A 23,378-nucleotide genomic window follows, 5' to 3' on the forward strand; every position below is an offset into this window, starting at 1 on the left:
CTAGACCGCCTCCTAGTGATGGGAATTTTCCTATCGATAGTTTGAACTATCGATATTTTTCGGTGAAAATATCGATAGTTCGATAGGTATTTTTTCTCAATCACCTATCGATTTTAGATATTTTTGGTCAAAACCTATCGGAAAAAATATCTCATGATTTTTGAGCCGCCACACCCATTTTAACAGCTGAAACCAGCGCGCCCATTTTATCAGCTGGAACCGCCGCGCCCATTTTAACAGGTGGAACTGGCCCGCCCATTTTATCAGCTGGAACTGGCCCGCCCATTTTATCAGCTGGAACTGGCCCGCCCATTTTAACAGCTGGAACTGGCCCGCCCATATTACCAGCTGCTACCGGTGCGCCCATTTCAACAGCTGGAACCGGTGCGCCCATTTTAACAGCTGTCGTTCGCTCACTTGTCACTCCCACATTGCACATACTTAAAACAAACACAACAGTAACAAAATAAATAATAACAAAACAAGCAATAATAAACTCAATCACAACACAGAGACAGCCGAGACAGGTGGTTGACACTAATGCGGTAAACAAGTCAAACCAACTCTGGAAAGGCGGCTAATTGCATGCACTTAAAATCCTGATCAATTATACATACTATAGATTAATATTGTTATATGAGTTTCCTGTTGAACAATTTATCTCTATAATTACAAATTGAAAGTAATTTATCAATTAAAAGTCATCATTAATAAGACAAAAGAAATGGCATGACGTCATAGTTGTTTTGTTTATTTTCTAAATAAGGGTAGAGGGAGCAATCGTGAGTGCTCGAGTGCTGCCACCTTTAATACATAAATGAAATAAACAGTTTTCCACAATTTTAGGCGCGAACTTTAAATTTACTGCAACCGGCACGCCCATTTTACCAGCTGCAACCGGCACGCCCATTTTACCAGCTGCAACCGGCACGCCCATTTTACCAGCTGCAACCGGCACGCCCATTTTACCAGCTGCAACCGGCACACCCATTTTAACAGCTGCAACCGGCGCGCCTATTTTAACAGCTGCAACCGGTGCGCCCAAATTTAACCGGTTTTTTTACTTCCGGGATTAAAAACACGCATTTTTAAAGGTTTTTTAAAAACTATCGATTAATTGACTATCGATAGTTTTTCGGTTAACCTATCGATATTTTTTCGGTAGTGAAAAAAAACTACCTATCGGTTCTCGATAGGTACTTTCTCAAAGATTCCCATCACTACGCGCCTCCGCTCGCTGGACCACGAACAAGCAGCGATCCAACAGGTGCGCCCCGCCCGCCATCTGGCCGCCACCGCGGCCGCCCGACGGCCCCCAACCGCCCCCTGCTGCCGCGCCGCGGGAAAAGCCGGCACTGCCGGAAAATGCGTGGGAAATTCGCCTGGGGAGTAGCGCTTATTTCTAGCTCGGCCGTTGCATTTTCACCTCTGGACTTTAGGTAAGGGATATTCTTTGTTTCTTCTGTCCCTCGTGTTATTTACGGAATATATATGGGAGGGAAGCACCGCATGCGTTTGTTTTTGAAACTCACAAATTTCGGTCTCTCCTTAAATATTTGTTTTACATTTGGAAAATTTTCTCTTTATGAACGGAACTGTCCTAAAAACCCGATTAATAAATAAATAAAAAATACGGTTTAAATGCTCTGGCCGAGAAGTGAAGAAGTGTGAGAGTACTATACATATACATTTTTAAAATTCGACATTCATCCGCAGGCGTTGGTTGTTCAAATTTTTTTGACCCTTTGCATTTGGTCACCAATTATTACCTCAATTTCTCAATGACCTACATTAATTTTGCCACGAAATAATATATCAGAAATATGACAGTTCAAACCACTCATAATAAGTGGGATTGTTCAAAAAAAAACTTTTGAATGGAGTGTTTTCCCAGAAAATTCGGAAGCTGTAAGAATTTGGCAGAAATAGGATGATTTTAGGAGTGTTGTACCCTTCCAACAAACAATACAAAGCCCTTATTAGTGTACGAAGCAGCCAATAGATGGTGCCAGCGGTTATTATCAATCATAAGGAGCTTCCGCTGCGATTTCAGACTCAATCCTGTCACTACGCTATCTTCAATTAACATGATTTCTCATGATGCGTAGAAATAAAAAAAACCAGTCCAGCCAATCTCCGCGAGTAGAACCGTCCACAAATATTTAATTTTTTTCGATTCTTCGGGGATTGGCTGGACCGATTTTTAGTTTGATCACATCACAAAAAATCAATGTAAGTGAAGGGGCAGGATTGAGTTTGAAAACGCAGATGTGCTTTAAAATCGAAATTAACCACTTGCGCCTTCTATTGGTGGTTGCAAACACTAAGCTGAATTTTAATTTATTTCAAAATTAATTGCGTAGATTACACCAAGACATGCAAACAATGTTTTTTTTCTAAAAGAGACAAAAATAAAAGTGAATAAAACGAGTTCTATATAACGGGCTGCAAAATGAACCAGTAAAACCTGAATAATAATTAAATGCTTTACTTAAATACCAACCACCAGACTTTCAGTCTACCGAATTTTGTGTCAGTAATTTCCCCAAAGAACGTCAACATCATGCTAATGGCAAATTTGAGCCAAAAGGCAGCAATAAAGAGAGGCTGAATTCTCTGAAGCGCGCCTATATATGTTTCCTCTAGTTCTCTCAGTGGAGGGAGGCAAAACTCTAATTGCAAATACGGCCGAAAGATATTAGAATGTGCCGTGCCTTTTGTGGAAATTGCAACATTAAAGGGAAGTGAGTGAAAATATAACAAATTGACAGTGAAATCGTCCATTTCTCTCATTTGAAAGATGTATTTCGGGAAAGGAATCATAAAGACCGTGTTTCAAACTGACAAAAACGGAGAGTATTTTGTTGTACTGCCTAATTTTTTAGCGATTCATTAAAATTTTGATTCTGATCTTAAAAAAAAGTTTGCAGTGTCTACACCACAATTATTCCCAAACCGAGCGGCCCCTTGAAACGACTTTATTCAAGTCGATCATGCGAAAAAAAGGAAGGCAAAAGAAAAATGTTTTTGCCAGTCTAAAATTCGCAACTCGTTGAGGCGTGTCTCCGAGCAGTAAATATCGCCGGCAGCTCTAGAGTTGTTTCCTTTGTGAAAACAGACAGCCCAGCACTTTCGTCTTCTCTGTGGCAAAGAAAACGCGTGCCTGCTGCTCCTTTCTCTTTGGGACAAAAAAGCGCGGCCGCTAGAAAAACGCATGTTCGCACTGCCCCAGGGAAAATCCATCGGGCGCGCCAAGCAAGCAAACAAACGCTGGCACAAGCAAATCGGCTGTTTTTGTTTCTGCCAGTGCCAGCCGGAATGGAAACGCGTAATAATCGCTAATGGCTGCGTAATTATGCGACTAACTAAAGGCCAATCAAAGCGAGTCTCCCCCTCGGCTTGGAGCGTCTCCAAAAACGCGCCTTTTCCTATTAGACCTGACTTTACGCGCCCGAATAAAAACGACCTAAGCTCTTTATCTGCTTTCAGACGTTAGTTGCGACTTTAATTAAAATTTCCCGTCGGCAGACGAGTAAATTTTGAGACCGTAATATCGTCGTCGCGCGATGGCACATAAAAAAATCATAGAGTTGCCGGTTGTTGACTTTTATGACCAATTTTTTTCGTCGCATAGACCAAAATTGTCAATGAAGAGCGGCAACATAAAGTCTCGATTTCAGTGATTTTTTTTCTTTCAAAAACAATTTTCAAGAGTGTTTTACATTGACCGAGAAAGTAATCATTTTAATGGAAGGAGTGCGAGATCAGAGCGTGAACACTATGCATTTTATGCGTGCCCTGCAGAGTCGTGACGACTTCCGGACTGCGTTTAACCTTCTCGAATGGAAAAGTAATCACCCGCCACAAGAGAAAGGCGGCAGGAATACTTCCCCAACCCGAGTCGATCGACGATCCGATTAACAGATATGTAAGCGGCACGACAGCCCTCCAGATCGACGCACAGCCCCAGCATCTTTGCCTTCCGGCCCAAATGATGAGCATTTTCAATTCATCCTATACCCTTTGTAGTGATTTTGCCCTCGGCACCTTCGTCAGACCATCGCGTCGGAGCAAAAATATCATTTCTTTTGGTATTGCAACTTCAAAAGGAATGTTGTGTGGTTTTATAATTTATAGACTGTTATTCAAAACAAAAATTGTCGATTTAGACGTTCTTTTCGTGCACCGTTTATGGTATCATTCATTCTCCTAACGTGCCATATAGGGCATTGAATTTCAAACGGTTTTATCGCAAAAATAACAATGAATTTTTATTCTACGCCAAAAGCTTGCCACAGTTACAATTATATGTTACAATGAAAGTTTCCATCGCAATTCGCAGTGCTGCTGCTGTTCTTTAATTGTTTCTGCACTGTATTTTTTCGCAAAATAGTAATCCATTTTCAAACGCTTTTTTATTTGTTGCAAAATATATGGTTTTAGACGCTTTAGGGGTTTTGACACATATTTTAGCTACTTTTATATATTCATCGAATAAAATGGCAAATTTTCAAAATAAAATCCTATCCGAAATTGCAATAAAATGACATTTTCAGTAGGTGTTTAGAAGATTTGGGCAGTTTAAGACGGTTATTTATGAGCTTAACATGGTTTAAAATTGCATGATTCATGCTTATTTGATCGTCCCTTGACAATTGGAAGTTAAGAAAAAAAATAATCTATCGTTTACAATTCACAGCCCTTTTTTTCATTTTTCCTTTTGAAGACAAATACGGAAATACGTCTTCATTTTTCACTAATTCTCTTGGAGATTTTCTGTCGTTATAAAGGTTCAAAATTCAAATGAAAGTATTTTCTGAGTATATAGGAAAAACTAGATGATCAAGGATATACTAAAAAAATGTCATTTTTAATATAAAATAAACCATTACCACCTACCCTATGCATATTTTTTGCGTTCACAGCTGAATAAGTCAGAGGTTATTCTAACTACTTGAGGATAACGATTTATTCATTGCATTTAAGTAGAAGTTGAAGTAATTTTAACTTGGCTATACCACATCTAACCATTCCACACGAAATTAAATAGAAATATCGCAGCCATATTCAAGCTAAATCAGAGAAATGCTCGTTTTCAGGGATGGAAGGTAACAAATATGAATGAAAGCAAGCTCTAATGGCAAGCACCTCATTCATTCAAGCCTCTTTTCTGCTCAAAAAGCAAATTAGCGTTTATTTGAAAGAAATTTACATCAGTCTTGCTCGTAGAGTAAAAGAAATCGTGGTGAAATAACACATTGAGTGCGTTTTTACTCAAATAAGAGATGTTGCTTTTGAGCGCAGGTGTGTCTTAAGCAATTCGTTTTGTTTTATTATACTTGTTTGATCCCAAGTATTCACTCAGGTATTTAATGAATGTGTGTACGCAGAGAGTGCGGAGTGTGAAATAAAGTGAGTCAATCTCTAGCAGCCAAACTGAGCAGTTCATTCCTTTTCCTACCCGGCCACCTCGCAACACCTTCATTTAAATACCAAATTGTCATTTAATATTTTTCAAAAAGTATACTTTATTTAGGAATTTTTTAAAATCGATGAAATTCCTCTTGGAGTCAGATATTTTTAGATCTTTTTCAATTTTTGTTCATTCTATAATATGAAGAAGGGGCTAGTTTTTTAAATCTCTATGGAAAACTAGAATTAATGACAGAGTATAATAGGTTATTGTGTCTTTTTCATCACTGCAGTTCAAAATATATACCTAAACATTTGAAATATTTTCGACAGTATTGTTAAAAATACAAAAAATAATGTTTTGTGCTGGAAATAAATCTTTACCTTTTGAGCATATTTTCGACGTTATGGACGGTAAAATTTTATAATTTGAAGACGAGAAAAAAATATCCATTACCAAACAGCAAAGCTCTTAAAGGAAATTGACGAAATCTCGGTTGAATTCTTCCGAGTGAGCTCACCGACTCGCCTGCTGGGCGCAGGATTCTTTTCACGGTCGGGCTGAAAGGATCAGCGTGGATTTGTTGACGGTTGGCCGACATTATGCAAACATTAGTGCACGCGGCCAGACGCCCGGCGCGTTGCGAAAGATCCGCACCCAGTGGCCTGGAAAATTTTGCCCAACCAGTGAAAAATGAGCCGAGACAACCACCTTTTGCGGCCTGTCCGCTCGCCGCATGCTCACGCATATTCATGCTCGTCGATAATGAGGCCGTAACCCCGGGCTGACACGGTGTTCAAAACGCAGAGCCCTTGCGCAACTGGAAATGAGAGCGACCAGCTTCTCGGAAATCCCTCAGCATGTGAAATTAAATAGGGAGCGTGTGTATACCAAGAACTAGAATTTCTGACATGAAAAGAAGACTGAACTGCTCAAGAGTTTATTTCGGTTTTGCTGTTGGGGAGTTTAGGAGCATATTTTCTGGCTATAAAATTCTATAAAAGATTTCGCGCACTGACCTTGGATTGAACTCGTTTTCTTTCCGAATCGCGCAGCAGTGGAATTCCCTCCCGTCCGTAATTAAATTGTGTCCAAGTTCCCAGTTTCCCAAGTATTGTAAATTGTATGTGATGTCAAATGTGATGTAGATTTAATGTAGCATAGGCTGTAGTGTGGCGAGTGTTTAAAGTAGTGGTAAATTTTGCTACTATTTTATTCACGAGTTTCAGCGGGTTGTTCGCTAGCACTACAAATGCCTTATTTCTCCTTTCGTGATTTTCATGACTTTAAATGTTTGTAACATAATATGACTTGTTTGGAGAAATAAAAACGAATTGAATTGAATAAAATGACCCTTGGGAAATTGTAATTCGCGTGACCAATTTGCAAGATTTAAAAAGTATCAGAAAAACGTTCTTGTTACAAAGAAATGTCGAAAACTGGATACAAAATGTGCCAGGTTTACTGTCGTTTTAAATCCCTGTCTCGAAAAAAATCTTGCCCCCAATTTCCCGGAAAAGCCGTTTTTAAAATTTCCTGTTGGAAAATTCATGGAAAATCCCGAACGTTTCCAAAAGTACGTAAATTTCACATCAATCGATATGTCTCACTGAGTATATATTCCAAAAATGTTAAGTTTATTTAAATCCGAACTCTCTTCAAGCAATTGTAGCAGTTTGAATTTTTTTTAATTCTGTCTTTTAAATTAACGCGTCGATCTAGCGAACCGTAAACAAGGGAAACTATTCCGTTGGCAAAATTGTCATTTTTTTATATCAAACACGAAAAAAGGTAAACTCTCTTTGCTATAATATACGCTTTATTTCCCAAACAATTTAAACTTTTAATTAAAAGGTCCAACACTTCTGGTAGAATTTAACATTTTTGTCCAAACAATCGGTCCTCTGCTTTAGTGCTTCATAACGCGAGAAACTCACTGAATAAAGCATAAAGGATAAATGGCAAATCCCGTCCAGTCGTTTGAGCATCACTGAATAAAATTTATTCCTGCCTAACTAATAAAAAAAGCCTGAAGGGAACTTTTGCAAGCACATGAGCCGAGCGGCGTTACGCAGTGATGCATTCGCGACTAATTTAAGTGCGACTCACATGTGAGGGCTTGGCGAAGGGAGGGAATTTGAAGTGGAAATGCAGATGTACATTATGTGCCTTTTATCTGCAATGCTGCCATTTGCATCTATAACTCTGTTCGCAAAGACAAACCCCAGAAAGCGGCTGCTGGGGGGCGGAAGGAAAGTTTGGATTGCACTGGAAATTCGAGACCGACAAACTTTGCGACGAGAAGGGCTTTGACTGTCTCTACTCGAGCGTTTCATCGACGCCTCCGCACACACAATGCTTCCTAACGACGTGCGAATTCCAAAGGAATTTAACTCTTGCTACTCTAATAGATCACGTTTGAATTTTTACCATTCTCTCAAGGAAATCTTTTTGGTTTTTGGTGAAACCGTTGACAATGTGATTCCTGCAGGTGGAAATGTTTTCAATTCAATAATTTTATCACGGGACTTTGGAGCAAATGTCCTGATAATCGAAATCGGTTTAAAAATTGTTTTGCTTAATTTAGATGAAATACCGTTTAGAGAAAATATTTAATGATTGGGTAATTTTTGACAGTCTCTGAGAAGAATGCTTATTGTGGGTGTCTTTGTCAGTTTTTAATGGATGACCGTGTCGATACTCACCTGTTTTCCTATTGCACATTTTTATTTGCAAACAAGTTAGTTGAAAATTTGGAAATAAGCGTAAAAATAAAAAATTATTTATATTTTATATTTTCCCCTTTAGAATGAAAGTTAAAATGCCCTCACAGAGCTCATTCGACATTTTCCAGAGACCGAAATGCGGGTGCATAATTTAGTTTCGGCTGGCCTGCGTTAAAAGCATTAACCGACTTTATTAAATACAGCTGGGGAATGTCAAATATTGAGAGAAGAATCCTTTTGTGCCAGCACTCGCGGCTCACTCTATATTGAATAAACTTTCTTCCGCGCAGCTCACATACATAATACATAAAAAGTTTTATCTCGTGGCTTTGCTGCTGAAACATAAATATTCTGCTGTTTGTCTCTCTGCTGGTCTCTCTGCGATTCATCTTCGTAGAAATGTGCAAGTCATTAGTTGCTCTCTTCACGAGAGAATTAAACTGAATACGTTATCCGATAAAATGAATGTGCATGCAAATAGCTCATACTGATTTTACAAACTCTTGGAAAAATTTTGGCAAGGGAAATCGGAAAATACGATGTTTTTTCTGCTTTATTCGATATTATTTGATAAAAAGATTACAATTTGCCAAAGGAATTTGTTTAAAGATTTGCAAGATCCAGTAAATTAAAATTAATTATATTGAAAATTGGTCTGATTTAAATAAACTCTTGTCGTTTTTCGAATCTGCTCAGCAATGTACAAATTTCGTATTTTGGAAACTGTTGTAATTTTTCCAATAGTAAACTTTCGTGCAGAAATGTAACGGCTACAGTTTTAATTTTTACCAAAACATGGCTTGATTTTGGCTGCTTTATTTTTGTTGCGAGTTTTCCTTTGGAAAATTTTCCAAAAATTTCAAACTCCGTGTAGTATTTAAGTATGAAAAATAAATCAATTTTTCGTATTAAGAGGTGCGCTCCACTCGTGAGATAACCGGGAACGTCTTGGAATTGCAAAAATGCCTTGGGCGCGGCTGGTTTTGAAATGATGCGGCCAGACCGACAGTAATTAGCGCTCGGTGCTAATCAAATTACTCCGGCAGTGCCTGAGGTTGGGGGCGAAAGGGGCGGTCTGATTTAATACGTGCAAAATGAACGAGAGCAGCAGCAGCAGCAGAAGCAGCCGGTGCTGCAGAAAGGCCAAGGGATGTGCCACTGATTGGGCCTGACGTACTCTCCGCTCAGGGGGACTGGCAGTAGTTGCCGCTCCGCACTCGCATCCCTCGATCATGCCCCGTATTGTTGGCCCGCTTGTTTGCCGCGCTGCTGGCCTCCTTTTTCCAGCCACCCTCTCCATCCACTCGATTTTGCAAATTGCGCTAGAGAACCGGACAATTTTTCGCAGTACGCCACCGTTTGATCTTCGCCTCTTTGTGTGCAGTACATTTTTTGCAGCTTGTACTGCGCAGCTCTTCATGCAGGACTGATTTAAACGTTACATTCTCTCTTTTTACTAATTTTATGAAACTAAAATAATCATAACCCTAAGTTTAGGGTAGACTTATCGAGTAAATAAAAAAAAACTCTGAAACCAAAGAGGATCAGAAGTCTTGAGTTATTTATTTTTGTGTCAAGAATACAACCAACCTTGAGGGAAAATTTTTAGCATTTAATAAAATGAAAATCTCCTTGGCAGAATAACACATTTTCCTGCAATAGTAAAGTATGCTTTTATGAACTCTGCGCCAAATTTTTGACTATACGGAGTTGGCTTCAACGTCTAATCTCATGCTAAGAAAATTTCAGCGGCAATCTGCTCTGCGCGAATCCATTTATGTAAGCAGAAGCTTCTCCACTTTGCAACTTAAAGCAGAGAAAGTTTTATAAGCAATATTGTCCGCTGGCATGAAATGCAGTCAAATTGGCACGAAAGTAGGTCAAAAAGGGCATTGATGAAAGGGGTTGTTTGTTGGCACGAGAGAATTGAGAGAGAGTCGACTCTTCCTCTCTACGCGCGGCTGATAAAATTTATTCGCCGCGTATTGACAGATTTCGCCTCGGCACTCAGCGAGAGCATAACATCCTCGGTCGCCGGTTTATTTTCACAACGCACTCCGTTATTGAGCGCAGCCGATCACCGGAACGCAAAATATGTGGGTCGCTCGACGAAGCAAGGCTTGACGGAGAGAGGCGACGGGGTGCTTTTCAAAATTACCATCAATATTCGCAAATGCAAAATAAAGTGGAGCGTGGAAAGAGCGACAAAAACCAGACCCTGTTAAATGCTGGCAAATTCTTCATCTGATTTTCACGCCAATCACCAACTAGTTATGGACTGTTTGCAAACAGAAAAATATTTGATTGTGAAGTATTTTTATTTTTACTGAGAGACTTGATTAAAATATTTTTTATGGGCATCTACTAAACACATGATTAAACCCATTTCTTTTCCGGAGAAAATAATTTTTTGTGAAAACTTCTGAAAAATCACGTTTGGTGCACAGCATGCTTCATATTTTGGTCAAAATTTCGACACCTGCAGCAAAATAGGCCCCAAAATGTGTACTGCTGATACCATCTCTAGGTTGTACAGGCTATGAGATCTTATTTTCACCCTCATCTATAACTGGGTCAGTTGAATCTGAAAAAATCTGGCAATTAGCTAATTTGCGTAAGCCCCATTTTTTTGTGTTTGAAGGCGCCAATAGTTGGCACAACCGCGTTTACTTACAACTCTCCAGTAGAATTTAATTTTTGACAAAGTCATTCGATTCCTGAGGGTCGAATTAGGTTGGGTACCCAAATTACTCGGTCGATAATTCGTCACAATGTGCCAAAAATCGGCAGAAACGTAAAAACCGTTGCTTTGGTGGTTTTTTGCCTGAATCAAAAAATGCGAAAAGAACGCTGCCAACCATCCAGAAATAGGAGTGGTTCTCCGATTGGCTTAGCTGCCTTACCTAATTCAACCCTTAGAAATTAGCTGACACTATCAAAAATAAAATTCATGAAAAGGCTTTGCCAACTGATAAATAAAGTACCATTGTTGTCATAAATTTTTGTGCCATTATATACTGTAAAAAATGCTCAACGCTCAAGATCAGGAATACGTACACTATCTAAAAATGATCACTGCTGGCGGAAAGAAGGCGGTGCTGCATAATCCCTGCACGATCTGATTTCCAACCTTTCACCAGCATGCAGCAGCAGGTATACATTGCCAGCAGCCACTACTCCATTAGCCACGCGTTCTCCCAGCATTTCGTGTTTCGGATATAAAGCATCTCGTTGCTAATACTAACGAGAATTTCCTGTGGAGCAGAAAACTAGTTTCTGGCTGCTGTGGAAAGTCAGTCTCACTCTCGTCCGTATTGATTCCATGATTTGTGAGCGCAAGGGTTTCTCGTTCGACGCCGTCTAGGGGGCTGTATTATGTATTAGCCTGGTAATTAAACGCGTGCCTCAAATTGGCCCCGTAGTGCATCTGTCTACGGTAAACAAAACAAGTGAGCCGGATGAGAGTGAGGGCGAGATAATTTCCGCTGAGAGCACGAGTTTCGCGTTTTGGTGGCCGTTTCCAAACTGAGTTATTCCCGACCAGTTGAGTTTCGCTCAACCACCACACACTAACACAAGAGTTCTGCATGGGAAACACGATAAAATTATGCTCGGAATTGCTGCGCTAGAGTATGACGAATTTAATTTCGCTTGCCAAATGCAATTTCCCCTGCGCCGAGTAGCACGGCTGGAAAATATAGATTGTACAATTTGATTAACCACTCACCGCTGTGGTTAAGCGAGGCGAAAAATCTAAACACGGCTTCAAATTGAAATGGACAAACCTAAGAGCTGTTTTTGGAATGAATTTGATAAACAGTTGCCATACTTGGGTCTGCGATTTTAATTGTTTTTCGCTACAATTCGTGTTCTTGAAAATAATCATCTTGATCAGGAACAATAAATTCAGGCCACGATTTATCTATTATTTTTAGTGTTTGCTATTTTATGTTTTAAATCATTCTGATGCAAATTGAAAATCGATCAAGTCTGCAAAACTTACAAAACTTATTAATCAATTATTTAATCAGGACTTGAAATTGCCGCAAAACCATGCTCCCGAGGACGCATTTTGTCAAAAATTCAGTCATTTTTCCAACGGTTTACTCGTTGAACTCAATTATTTATCGTTTTTAAGTATAAAATAATCAAACTGATAGCTCTTGACAAAATAAGTATAATGCTTTATATGCTCAGAAACTGATTATTTACCGATTTTACTCCTCAAAATCGTATGAACAGATTATTTGTGATAAGACACCGATTAAAATAATTGAAAATTTTGAGGAAAATGCTGATTATTTACCAAGTTTCAACTGCAAATACCTATTTCATTATATCGATTTTTATAATGACTTTTTGGCCTTATTGAATTCCCTGAATTATTTCAGGTGAGTTTCAGCATTGCTGTAAAAATGCTGCAAAGTGATTGGAGAAAACTCTCCATCGCATAAAACATCACTGACAATGTAGGCTTATGATTGATTTTTTTCTGGATAATTGAGCTCTCTTTCTCTCTTTTCAGCGGAAAATTTTATAGCAGAGAGAAATAAATTCACGGCTTTCAAGCCTACACGATGCACTTGATTCGAGTCGACTGTCCCTTTTGTTTCCAGCCAGCAAGTGCGGTTTTCGGTTTTGCGAGCGCTTCCAGTAAAGCCTCAATGTAAATTGCGCATGTACGTGTGTGTGTTTTATTTTCCCAACTGCATGTGCAAACGCTTTTCATTTCAAAAGAGCCTCCCCATCCGTTCTTTCAACGCCGCCTTCATTCATTCCGACGAGAGTTATTATTTTTTATGTGTTCGTGCGGGCCCTGGGGAGCGGGCGGCGGGCGGGCGAGTGAGTTTTTGCAGCGAGCCCCTGAAATCGAGCGCTGCTATGCAACCCGCCGAACGGGTCTGCCCGACAAAAAGCCTAATTCTCGCGACCCACGCCGGGATTTGGCGGAATAAGGTGTGCGCAAGGAGATAAACAATGTGATTGCGGCCCACTGGAGAGGCGATTTGCGGATTACGCCCGACGTGTTTTGTAATTAACGCCACGCGCAGCCATGGATTTGCGTGACTCTAAATCTTATTAGACTCGTTCTCGTTCATTTGCGCGGCGAAACGGAATTAATAAAGGAACACAATATTATGAGAGATCTATGGCTTCCAGCATGGCATGGAGTGCACTGTTGAACGACGATATAATCTTTTCATACTCTCCGGGACTTTGTTTGACTTGCTTGAAACAAAGGGTGGAAATTTCCACAGCCTATTTCACAATTCATTTTTATTTCCATTCAGAACATGTAGAGCAGTTTTGTGCATGATACATGAAAATATTCCAATCTTTTACGTGGTTTGGAAGTAAAATAATTAAAGTAAATTTAATTACTAGTGTAATAGATTTTAGACGAATTCCAAGCACAAATTTTGAATTTTTAAAGGAAAACAATGCTCCTTAGAACAATCAAAATGGAACTGGTGGGTGATGGAAAGTACTCTGCAAATAACTCTGCATTTTTCTCTTCGAATATTTAAGTCTTTCACTTGAAAATGTCAATCCTGTACATTTTTAATGCTTAATGTTGTACGCCTTTGGTGCGTAAAACAAAATTTTCTACTCTATTTTATTAATTTTCTGCCCGTATTATTAAATAGCTCTTATTGGGTATTTTTAATTTTATTTTTCCTTCCTCATTGCAGAAATATTGATTTTTATTTAAAAATTAATATTGATATATTTGCAATACTTTTAAGTATGAGATAGGTATTTCCAGCAACTAGAGCCGTTTTTAAATATGGAATATAGCCGCATAAATTTTCGGAAGTGCGTGAGATAATATAAAAATAATATTTGAATCACCCAGTTCCGCCGTTTGCTGGCCGTGACAACAAATTCCCTAACTTTAATGTTTTTTTGTAAATAGCACATATCTTCTAAATTTTATTTTATCCTGCCAAAATGGTCAGAGTTGCTAAAAACTCCTCCCCTAGAGTGTAAAGTTATAATTTAAAAAATTTAATTTAATTTTTAGGACCCTAATTTGTTTGTTTCTAAATAGGGCCATATTTAATCGAGGAGGAAACATTTTGGCATAAGAGAAGTAATTAAAATAAACAACGCAGCTACCTCACAATTCAAATTGCCATTCACATGGGTGGTTGTTGAGAACAATCTAACCTAGGACAATAGAGTCTGAATTGCTGAAAACATTTGGCAAAATGAGTTGCGGAACCAACGGTTACGTGGTGTATACCTGTTATGCGGCACTCTCGAGCCTTTTTACCAATTTCGTCTTGTCGCTATGCATTTTGTGTCGCAACAGATCAAATCTTGTGCCTTATTTAATAGAGAGAAAAAAGGCGACGAAACCCGGAAAGCATAAGCTGCTTTGTCTTCGCGGGAAGTAAGGCGCGCGCGCGCCCGCAGAGGAGTGAAATTTTATCTCGGTTTAAGGAGGTTTTGATTACATTTTACGGCGGCGGCCATTGAATGTTTAATGAGAAAAGGGGGAGAACGTTAAAATTATCACCATGCAGCTAGTGAAACGTTCATTCCAGCAGTTGTCGCGATAAGAAAACAAACGCGACAGAGAATTATAGTGCTGATGCTCGCTTAGCTGCACCAGTGGTGGGGCAGTGACACAATTAATTCAATGAATCAGCCGTTGCACATGCTATACCCACTTATTATTTTAAATGTGAAACAAGATTTTTTTATTATAGCTAGGGACGTGCTAAACTGCGACTGTGATCGCTCTGATGTTTTGAAAATCAAATGATTTTAAGCATTCTGGCGTTTATTTGCATAAATTGGAATTAAGAAGGTAAAATTTACGTTTTTACGGTACGTGCAACGCCTTCTTTGTTATATACTGGGGAACTACGCCCCCATTTTAAATTCCCGCGAAATACGCCCTTTTCCGGTGGTCGCTGTTCACAGAAAATACGGCAGACACGTTTATCTGTGATTTAAAAAATTTCCTGTGTGTGAATTTCTTTATTTTTTTGTTTTGTTTTAAAAGGTTGTCTAGGAAGCTATTCCATAAAAAATCACAAGCCACACTAACAATGAGCCGGATCTATAAAATCAAGACTAGAAATTGTATTTTGAAAAAAATTTGTAAGTTAAAACCAAGCTTTAAATAAATATAGAAAATTTTAGGGTGAAATTTATGCAAATGTTGGCGGCTTTAGCTATAAACTAAAACTTTAGGTATAGAAATAAAAATTTCCTGGTGCAAATTTTGATGCAAAAAACTATCATAACGGAAAAGTGCTCTTTCCCTGGGAACGGGAAGTGCTCTTTCGAGTGAAGGAGTGCCGACTCGCATATCTGCGGGCCATCAATAATTGCGGCACTGCCCCGTGTCAGACGCAGCGAAGCTTAAAGCGCCAGTTTGATGCAATGCGTGGAGCGCGCGTGTTTAGGCGGCGGCCGCGCGCGTTCGGGGGCGGAAAAATGGCACAGATCCGCTTGCTTCATCTGGGGGCGCACAGGAAGTCGGTCTTTTGTAGCGAGAGAGCGAAAAAAGGGTGAAAAAGTCGGCGGAGATAAGCCAGCAGCACGCGAATATTTCAAATGAGGTGCGAGATAGACACACAGAGGCAGAGGCGCTCGGAGGCGCTCGGGGGCGGCTCGGGCCGCTCCGCCTCCGAGCAACCCCGGCTAGAATTGCGGGGGTGGGTTTGGGTACAAACCGCGGGGCATTGAGCAGCAGCGACGAGGCCAGCCAGCCAGCCTGCCAGCCAGCCTCGGCGTTCAGCACAGTCAGTCAGTGTGTCGCGCGGCTTGCAGCAGGTCACTCCTCCTCCTCTCTTCTCTCTGGTGAGTGCTCTTTCTCCCCCAGCCATTTTGGCCCCGGCTCGCGCGATTTTCCAATCACTCGCGACTTCGCACCACATTCCGCCTCGCATAGATTTCAAATCCAGACTTTTGAGTTATTGCCTGATTTTCTCTACCTCACCGTAGATTCAAAATCATCGCATCCCGGTTGATGCCACGATTTTATGGGTGACCAAAGGAAATGAGTTCATACAATTTTAAAAAGTGCGTTCCATGAATCTCAAATGGATAAAAGAAGCGGTCCAGCTCATCCAGGCGTGTAAGGATCTCCTTACAAGTCTCCAGATGCGGATTAGCCTTTAATCTTCATTTAACTCAGCGCCCAACCTTCATTCTCTCACTTTTCTTCGCGTTCCAGAAATTAATTTCCCCTTTACACTGCAACGGAGAAGCCGTCGAGCAGTGCCAAGAACGATACATAATGCAACACGTTTTGAAATCACTGAACTGTGCTGCTGTGTAAGATTAAAAATTCAAATATTGGACAGACTTTCTTTCCCTTTCATTTTCCAGGAATTGAGACAAACTCTTCTTCATGAATTTAATTTGCAAATCTTAAAAATCTAAATTTTAAATCAATAAAAAACAGAAATGTTTCAAGACGTGGATGATTCAGGATAACAAGTGAATTAAATTTGAATTGTTAACAAATAATTGTCAGTCTCAAATGAGAACTAAGAATGGTAGACACAGGAACAGGACACTACACTCGACAAGTTACTTTGGCATTTTTTCGTAAATGACGATTAACAAGGATCCAAGTAAATTGTTGTGTTCTGTGTCTATCATCCTTATTTAGGACCAAGGGGACCAAAAACAGTATATAGTTGTTTCATTTCAGGAGTTGCCAAATTTATCGAAAAATTAAACGGTTTGTCAGTGATTTTTACTTGGTTTCGATGTCTATCCAATTGTGTTCAATTTATGAGCTTATTTTCCCTGAGATTGGGAGATAAATCGATATTTTACAATAGGGAGACGGAGCTCATCGCTTGATAACATTGCAAAACTTAAGACAATTTTTTCAGAAACAAAATCTTGGAAATTTTTATTTTCTACCAAATTTTCGTTTTGTTTATAAATACTATTTTTCATAATATTTTGCAGTTCAGATCCACTAAAAACCAGACATGGGGGACGATGCTCGAGCCAGGTCGTAAAATTCGTAGGAATTTGTCAAGGTTGCCGGGGAAACATAAAATTTTCTCTCATTCCACGCCGAACATTTCCATTGGCGCGCGAAATTCCCCACTGTGTCCGCCGGTTGGAAATGAAAGCTGGCGGCGTGAAAACGAGGCTACACTAGTTACTTGTACGAGAGAGAGAGAAAGCGAGCGAGCGCTTGTTTGACTTAATTTGCTGCAAATTGGGCAAAAGGAATCGCCCTCGACGCTCTCTGCTGACTTGAGTAATGGAAATAACGAAGACTGAGTGTCGCCGACGCGAGACGACACTCGAAATTGCGCTTCCCGGAATCCTCCAAGGGATATCTTTGACCGAAAATTTTGCCTCGTTCTCATCCTGGCGATAATCGCTGGTAATTGAACCTCCGAGGAAATTAAAACCGGATCAAATCACTCCTGGAGCAAGTTTCACTGCGTGCCAAAAAGGGAAAATAATTTTAAAAAAATTATAGGGCTTGGGGTGTAATACTCTCATATGTTTCGGGATGAAATTTGCGTTTCCAAAATGAATGATAGCCATTTTATTATTCATGCGTCTTTCACGCATCATGATAAATTGCAAGTCATGATAGCACTTTATGCAAATTTGAAACTTTAAACGGGGATTTAATCATTTTTTTTTAAAAAAGGAAGGAAAGGGGTACTCACGCAAATAATTTTATGAAATTAAAATTTGCGTTATATGGTTCAGCTAACAGGATAGATATAGAGTTTTGGAAAAAAGTCTCGCAATAATTTGTCTACTCTGTTTTTAGGTGTACAATTAGATTTACCTAGGTTTTAGACCGTCTTTTAAGTCAATTTACAATTAGGCAATTTTAGATTTTTTTATTTTTGAATGTGCTTAATTAATATACAATAAAATTTATTTTTTGATGGGAAGAATATTTCAAACGCTATTTTTTAGGAAACGTGTTCACGCAATTTAAACTTTCGATTTTTGCCATGATTGTCATCGCCAAATTTCAAGTTTGAGCAATCAGAATTACAAAAACTGCACACCGTTCGATTCATCTCGACCTCCTCTAGCCGACGGGTTTTGAATTCGGAGGTGATAACCCACCAACCCCAATAAGCTCTTTTGTGTCCCCCGAAGTAAAAATTTATTAGTAAAATGCGATTAAATTTCTAGCTCTGCTTTTTAGATTATTTTACACCTTCTCAATCTCTATAAAAGGTAAAAGTTGGCATTTCGGGGTTGTATTTTATTAATTTAAAAGAATTTCGATAAGTGAATAAGTAATTAAAAGCAAAGACGTGATTTTTATCGTTATATTGCAATGCATGGGGCTGACATGGGATGAGGAATCCTCACCCTAAAACCCTTTGGCTGTTTAGGGTAGGTCAAGACGAGTCGTATGGCGTGTAGTTTTTGCAATTCTGGCTGTTAGAACCCAAGATGTTGGCCACAATGGAACAACACTCGTCGCATAATATTCAAATAATTGTTTCTTTCAAATTTTCACAAATAACTATCATTTAGTAGTTTATTTCAACTGACCAAATCTTCATCAATAAAAATCAGATTCTCCATTCAAGTATAGTTAAACAGTGGTGTTTTTCTGGGTTCTTGATCTATGTTCCGTTTGAATTGCGAAAAAGCCGGCGGGATGCGGATTAACAAAGCGGCCGGCTGAAACTTCTCAAATTACAATTACGAAACGAGCCAGGGATCAAAGGACTTGTTTGTCCGGGAGTGAGGGTTGGGGGGGGGGGCGCAGGCAGATAAATAATTCTGTGACATTAGTCAACAGCCGGCGGCAAACAAAGAAAGCGGTCAGACGCGCCGCGCGTTCTCTTGATTAAAATTGCGACGCTTTCGGCTCTGTGGCTTTGTAATTTGATAAATCGGCATGCAAAGTGGTTTACGGCGGCGGGGAGCAGAGCACAGAGTCATAAAACGAGCCTGCACGTGTGAAACTAATTAAAACTAGCACTGCAGCTGCTCACTTCCCGCTCCGCCGCTCAACCCGGCCCACTCCTGCCCGTCCTATTCCGCAGAATTTTGGCGCAAAACGAGCAAACTGTTGTCCCAGGGTCTGCTCCGGAACGAGGAGTTCCAGCGGGCTCGGAAAAAAACGAGGAAAGCGTGACGCTTCTGCTGTCAAACTCGACGGGTTGAGATTATATGGAACACGTGCCTATATCTTGCAAAGAATCAAATTAGTTTCGATTGTGCTTTGACGTTTATCTGGTTAAAAAGACTGCAGATCACTCCAGAAATAATGAAAATTGAATTATAGTTACTTAAAGGATGTGCTCAACCTTTTTGCTAATATGGCTAAACTGCCCTGTATAAAGTGCTCTTTTATTTTTATTAAAAAATGGGGGGAAATCAGTAAATTCTATGTATTTGAATCTTAAACGTTCTATTACATATTACTCATTTTGCTAAGTGCTTTAAGTTAACACCATAGATTGATTCTATTCGATATTAAACGGTAAATAATCGATTTCCACGTGTCAACTGTTGGAAAAATAGCTGATTTTTTTTTGAAAATTTGATAATTTCCTACTATCAAAAAAATTTTTACTGTTTTAATTATCTGTAAAAAGCGACCACGGGAAGAAGAATTTTAAAATAGGGTCGTGTTTCATCGGAATATTAAAAAGAAGGCGTTGCACGTGCCACAAACAGCGGGAAAAACTTGTCGTGGCTTCTGAAAAATCGTGGAATTTTATATTCTGGGCATGACTACTCGGAATCAATAAGGAAAGACATGGCAGGAGTCTCAAATTGCGAGAAATTGTAAATTTTGCTGTTGATATTAAGAACTAGCTAGAATTTTGAAATGGAGACATGGTTACCAGGAAAATTAAAAAAGTAAATAGTGGCACGGGTCGTAAATCACAGGATCATAGCATACTTTTACGTTTTTATCAAGATTTTCAGTCAAAATTTTGATCAAATTATCAAAATTATCGATCTAGTGGTTTTAAATAAAGAAAGTATGGAGCAAAAAGTTAGTTTCTTAGAAATAATTTATCTTTGTAATGCGTCAGAATGCTTGGACGTAAACTTCCAAGTCTGCAAATTAACAGGTTTTGATAGGAAATTTCAGAATCTTTTTCAATCATCTAAAAAATATGATGCGTTTTGAATTCAACTCACTCAAGTTTCACAAAAAAAAATAATCCCATTCATTCCGTGTTTTTGTAATGCCAAAAATTAAATTTCATCAAACATGCGTCACATAATTTATTCTAAAAGGTTAGACCACGCACAGATTTCCCCATCCGGTCATTTTCAATGAGATTTGTTTCTCATTTTCAGAGGAAACAAGCAGTCTCGGCAGAGCGCCTACAGCGCTGACTTAATTACTGAGGAAAGAGAGGAATCTATTGGCACAAAGTCGATGTTTATATGTTTGCAACAACATCCCGGAACATAAACGTCTCGCTTTTGTGTAGTGCCAAACGTGGTATTGACTCGCGCTCTTTTGTATGTTGTTTTGCGGGACTTGCGCTGAAAAACAAAACCGATCGAAACAAAATTTGCTGGGGGCTTGACTCTGGTCCCCTGCCAATATTCCGCAAATTGAAATGAAGTTGTCGGTCCGAAAATTGATAATTTATAGATGTATCCGGCGGCGGCGGCGCAGCGCTGTTATCGCATAACGCGCGCGCACAAAAGGAATTTAATTTAAGGTAAAAGAAGAAGAGAGACGCGGCGGGCGCGCACCCCCGAGAAGAAAGCAGGTTTGCGCGGCCATAAATTTAACGGCCTACAAGCTGGAATATGGCTTTTAAGAATAAGTTATAGAGCACACGAGTTTGCTCTGCCCGAGTGTCGCGGTAATTTATGGAAAGGGACCCACGTTCCGCGAAAATAATATTAATCGACTGCTTCCTCTTGCTGCCTCTTCTCTCTGCCAAGAGCACGCTCTCGCCTGCTGTGCTCTGCGCCGTCAGCCAAATTATCGATTCCAATCAGCGCGCGCGACACGGATTTAAATTATGAGACGAGGATGCACCGTCGCAGCAGGCATGATGGAGTTATCGCAGTTTAAATTGTTTCCCTATCAAGATTGAAATCCGACACGGTTATGAGCACTTCTAGCCAATCTGCTCCAGTGTCGAATCAATTATTTCGCGTTCACGTTTCTCATAGAGCAACAATCACTTCCACACAGTATTTATCAAGGCATCTGTGCTGTACGAACAGCGTTTATGCGGAGAGAAACATTTTATTTTTCAACAAGGATTTAAAAAATTGTTCAGCTCCTCCTAGAAAAGACTTGGACCTCTTTCTTGATACTTAAAAATTCCCTGTAGTTACAAATAAAACAAAATAAGAGCGAAATGTGTATATCGTATTTCATTAGTTTGTTAAATATTGTGAAATATTTTTTTCTTTTAAATCAAACTATACCACTCTCTAAGACCCCTCTCTTGTACGAGTTTCTATTTTAATGGTTTTTAATGTTTAAAGTAGCGATGGATTTTAATTTTTGATAGTGTCAATCGATTCCTTAGAGTCAAATTATACGCGGTCGGAAATTCGTGCCACATTGGAGGGAACGTAAAAAACCATTGCTTTAGCGCTTTTTGGTCTGGATCTAGCAAGAATTGCCACAAGAACGCCGGCAACCAATCAGAGGAAGGAGCGGTTCTCTTATCGGTTGTTTGACGTAGCTATGGTCTAAGAGCCAGACAGCAGCGGCACAGTGACAGCCAGCGGAAGCGAGTCTAACTGCTGGCTGACCTGCTTGTTACTTGCGCTGGCTGTCGCTGTGGCGCTGCGGTTTGGTCTGAGGCCAACGCTTCATGTAATCAGAGGACCACTCCCGTTTCCGATTGGTTGGCGTCGTTCTTTAGGCACTTTTCACTGACTTCAGACTCTTAAAACACGTTGGGTCCAATTTTCGACCGAGAAACTGGGCCGCTCCACCCGATTTTGTCCCACAGTAATCGATTGGAACTATTAAAAATATCATTGAACCTAATAGTTATAAACCATAATTAAAATTCAATCAAGAAAAATTAAATTTAAAACAAGAAATCTGACTTTACATAGCAATTTCATACTTTTGGCGGCTACCTGAAGAAACCATACCAAAAATCCTTAACAGAACATTGTTTTGTAGTTTCCTGCGTTTTTTCTTCTTAAAAATAAAATACTAAATATACTAGTAGATCAACAACAAGATGGTATTTTTATCTTCCGATCTATGCTCTCAATAGTAAATTTCTTTCAGGCCAATGAATACAATTCTGCACTAATTTCAAACAGCTTTTTCCGTACGTTGAATAGTGATTAAGTTGCGAAATGGCGAGGCAGCAGTTTTTAATTGCTGCGTAGCCTTTATGGCGTGCGTCGGTCTCACGCTGTGCTGCACCACCCACCTAGCTATTGCTGATAAATTTCTGCTAATGGCAAACGCGGCGAAAGAACCGCCCTCGTGGTTTATGTTAACGTTCGCACGGACAAACAGGCTGCCAGCGTTAATTTCAAAGGGTAGAGGTCGCTTTGCTGAATCCGGTGCGTGGTTTCTGGCATTTGTAGTTCACCTCGAGAGCAAATATCAAAACTTTTTTTTTACTTTGGGTTCGCAAGCTCTTTCCACGACGCTAATAACGGGTAATAAAAATTAAATACTGAATTTTTTACACTCTAATTTTCAGGGTTTGACAAATAAAAGATAATTGACGAAAAACTGTTTTTTTTTAAAAAATCAAAGTTACCGCCTTTTTGAAGAACTTTTTTAGAAAATAGGAAATCCGTTTCATTTATAAATTATTAAGAAAGTGAACCCTTGTAATTTGTAAGATATTTTTAGCATCCTGTGTTTCAAATGAGAAGCAAAATAACACTCCAAAATATTTAAACTGATATTTATTTTTATTTTTCATGTGGTTCTGTTTTTATATCTATTATAGACATTGAGAAATGGTGTTTTTAGGAGTAATTTATTTTTCCGGGGCTTTCCAACTCATTATTTTTTGTTAGCTAAATAGGAAATTTGAATTAATTTTGTAAATAGAGTCTCATTTTAAAATTCAACTGTCATATATGACAATAAATATATTTATTTTTAAAATTCCACAACGAGTCATTTTTAGTCTAGAAATAGAAAAATTATTATTTTGGTGAAATTGGAAAGATGTTTCTCGATGATTATTGTCGTAAATTTTAGAAAAAAATACAAACATTAAAAATCTCTTGTTTGTAAAAATAAATCTACAAGACCCTTTATATTAAATTGCTTTCTTAATTTT

The 23,378-nt window shown here is 39.2% G+C and overlaps 1 protein-coding gene across 1 annotated transcript in view; it reads left to right on the forward strand.

The window, feature by feature from the left end:
- Positions 1-15,807: 15,807 nt before the first annotated feature.
- LOC135945114 (dipeptidase 1-like) overlaps positions 15,808-23,378 on the forward strand; it is a 60,949-nt gene continuing 53,378 nt past the window's right edge. Inside the window, exon 1 of the mRNA XM_065492529.1 lies at positions 15,808-15,957. The gene's annotated coding sequence lies outside the window, so the exon portion shown is untranslated. The remainder of the gene's footprint in view (positions 15,958-23,378) is intronic.

This window comes from Cloeon dipterum, chromosome X, assembly GCF_949628265.1.
Source record: "Cloeon dipterum chromosome X, ieCloDipt1.1, whole genome shotgun sequence".
In the NCBI taxonomy this organism is placed as follows: domain Eukaryota; kingdom Metazoa; phylum Arthropoda; class Insecta; order Ephemeroptera; family Baetidae; genus Cloeon; species Cloeon dipterum.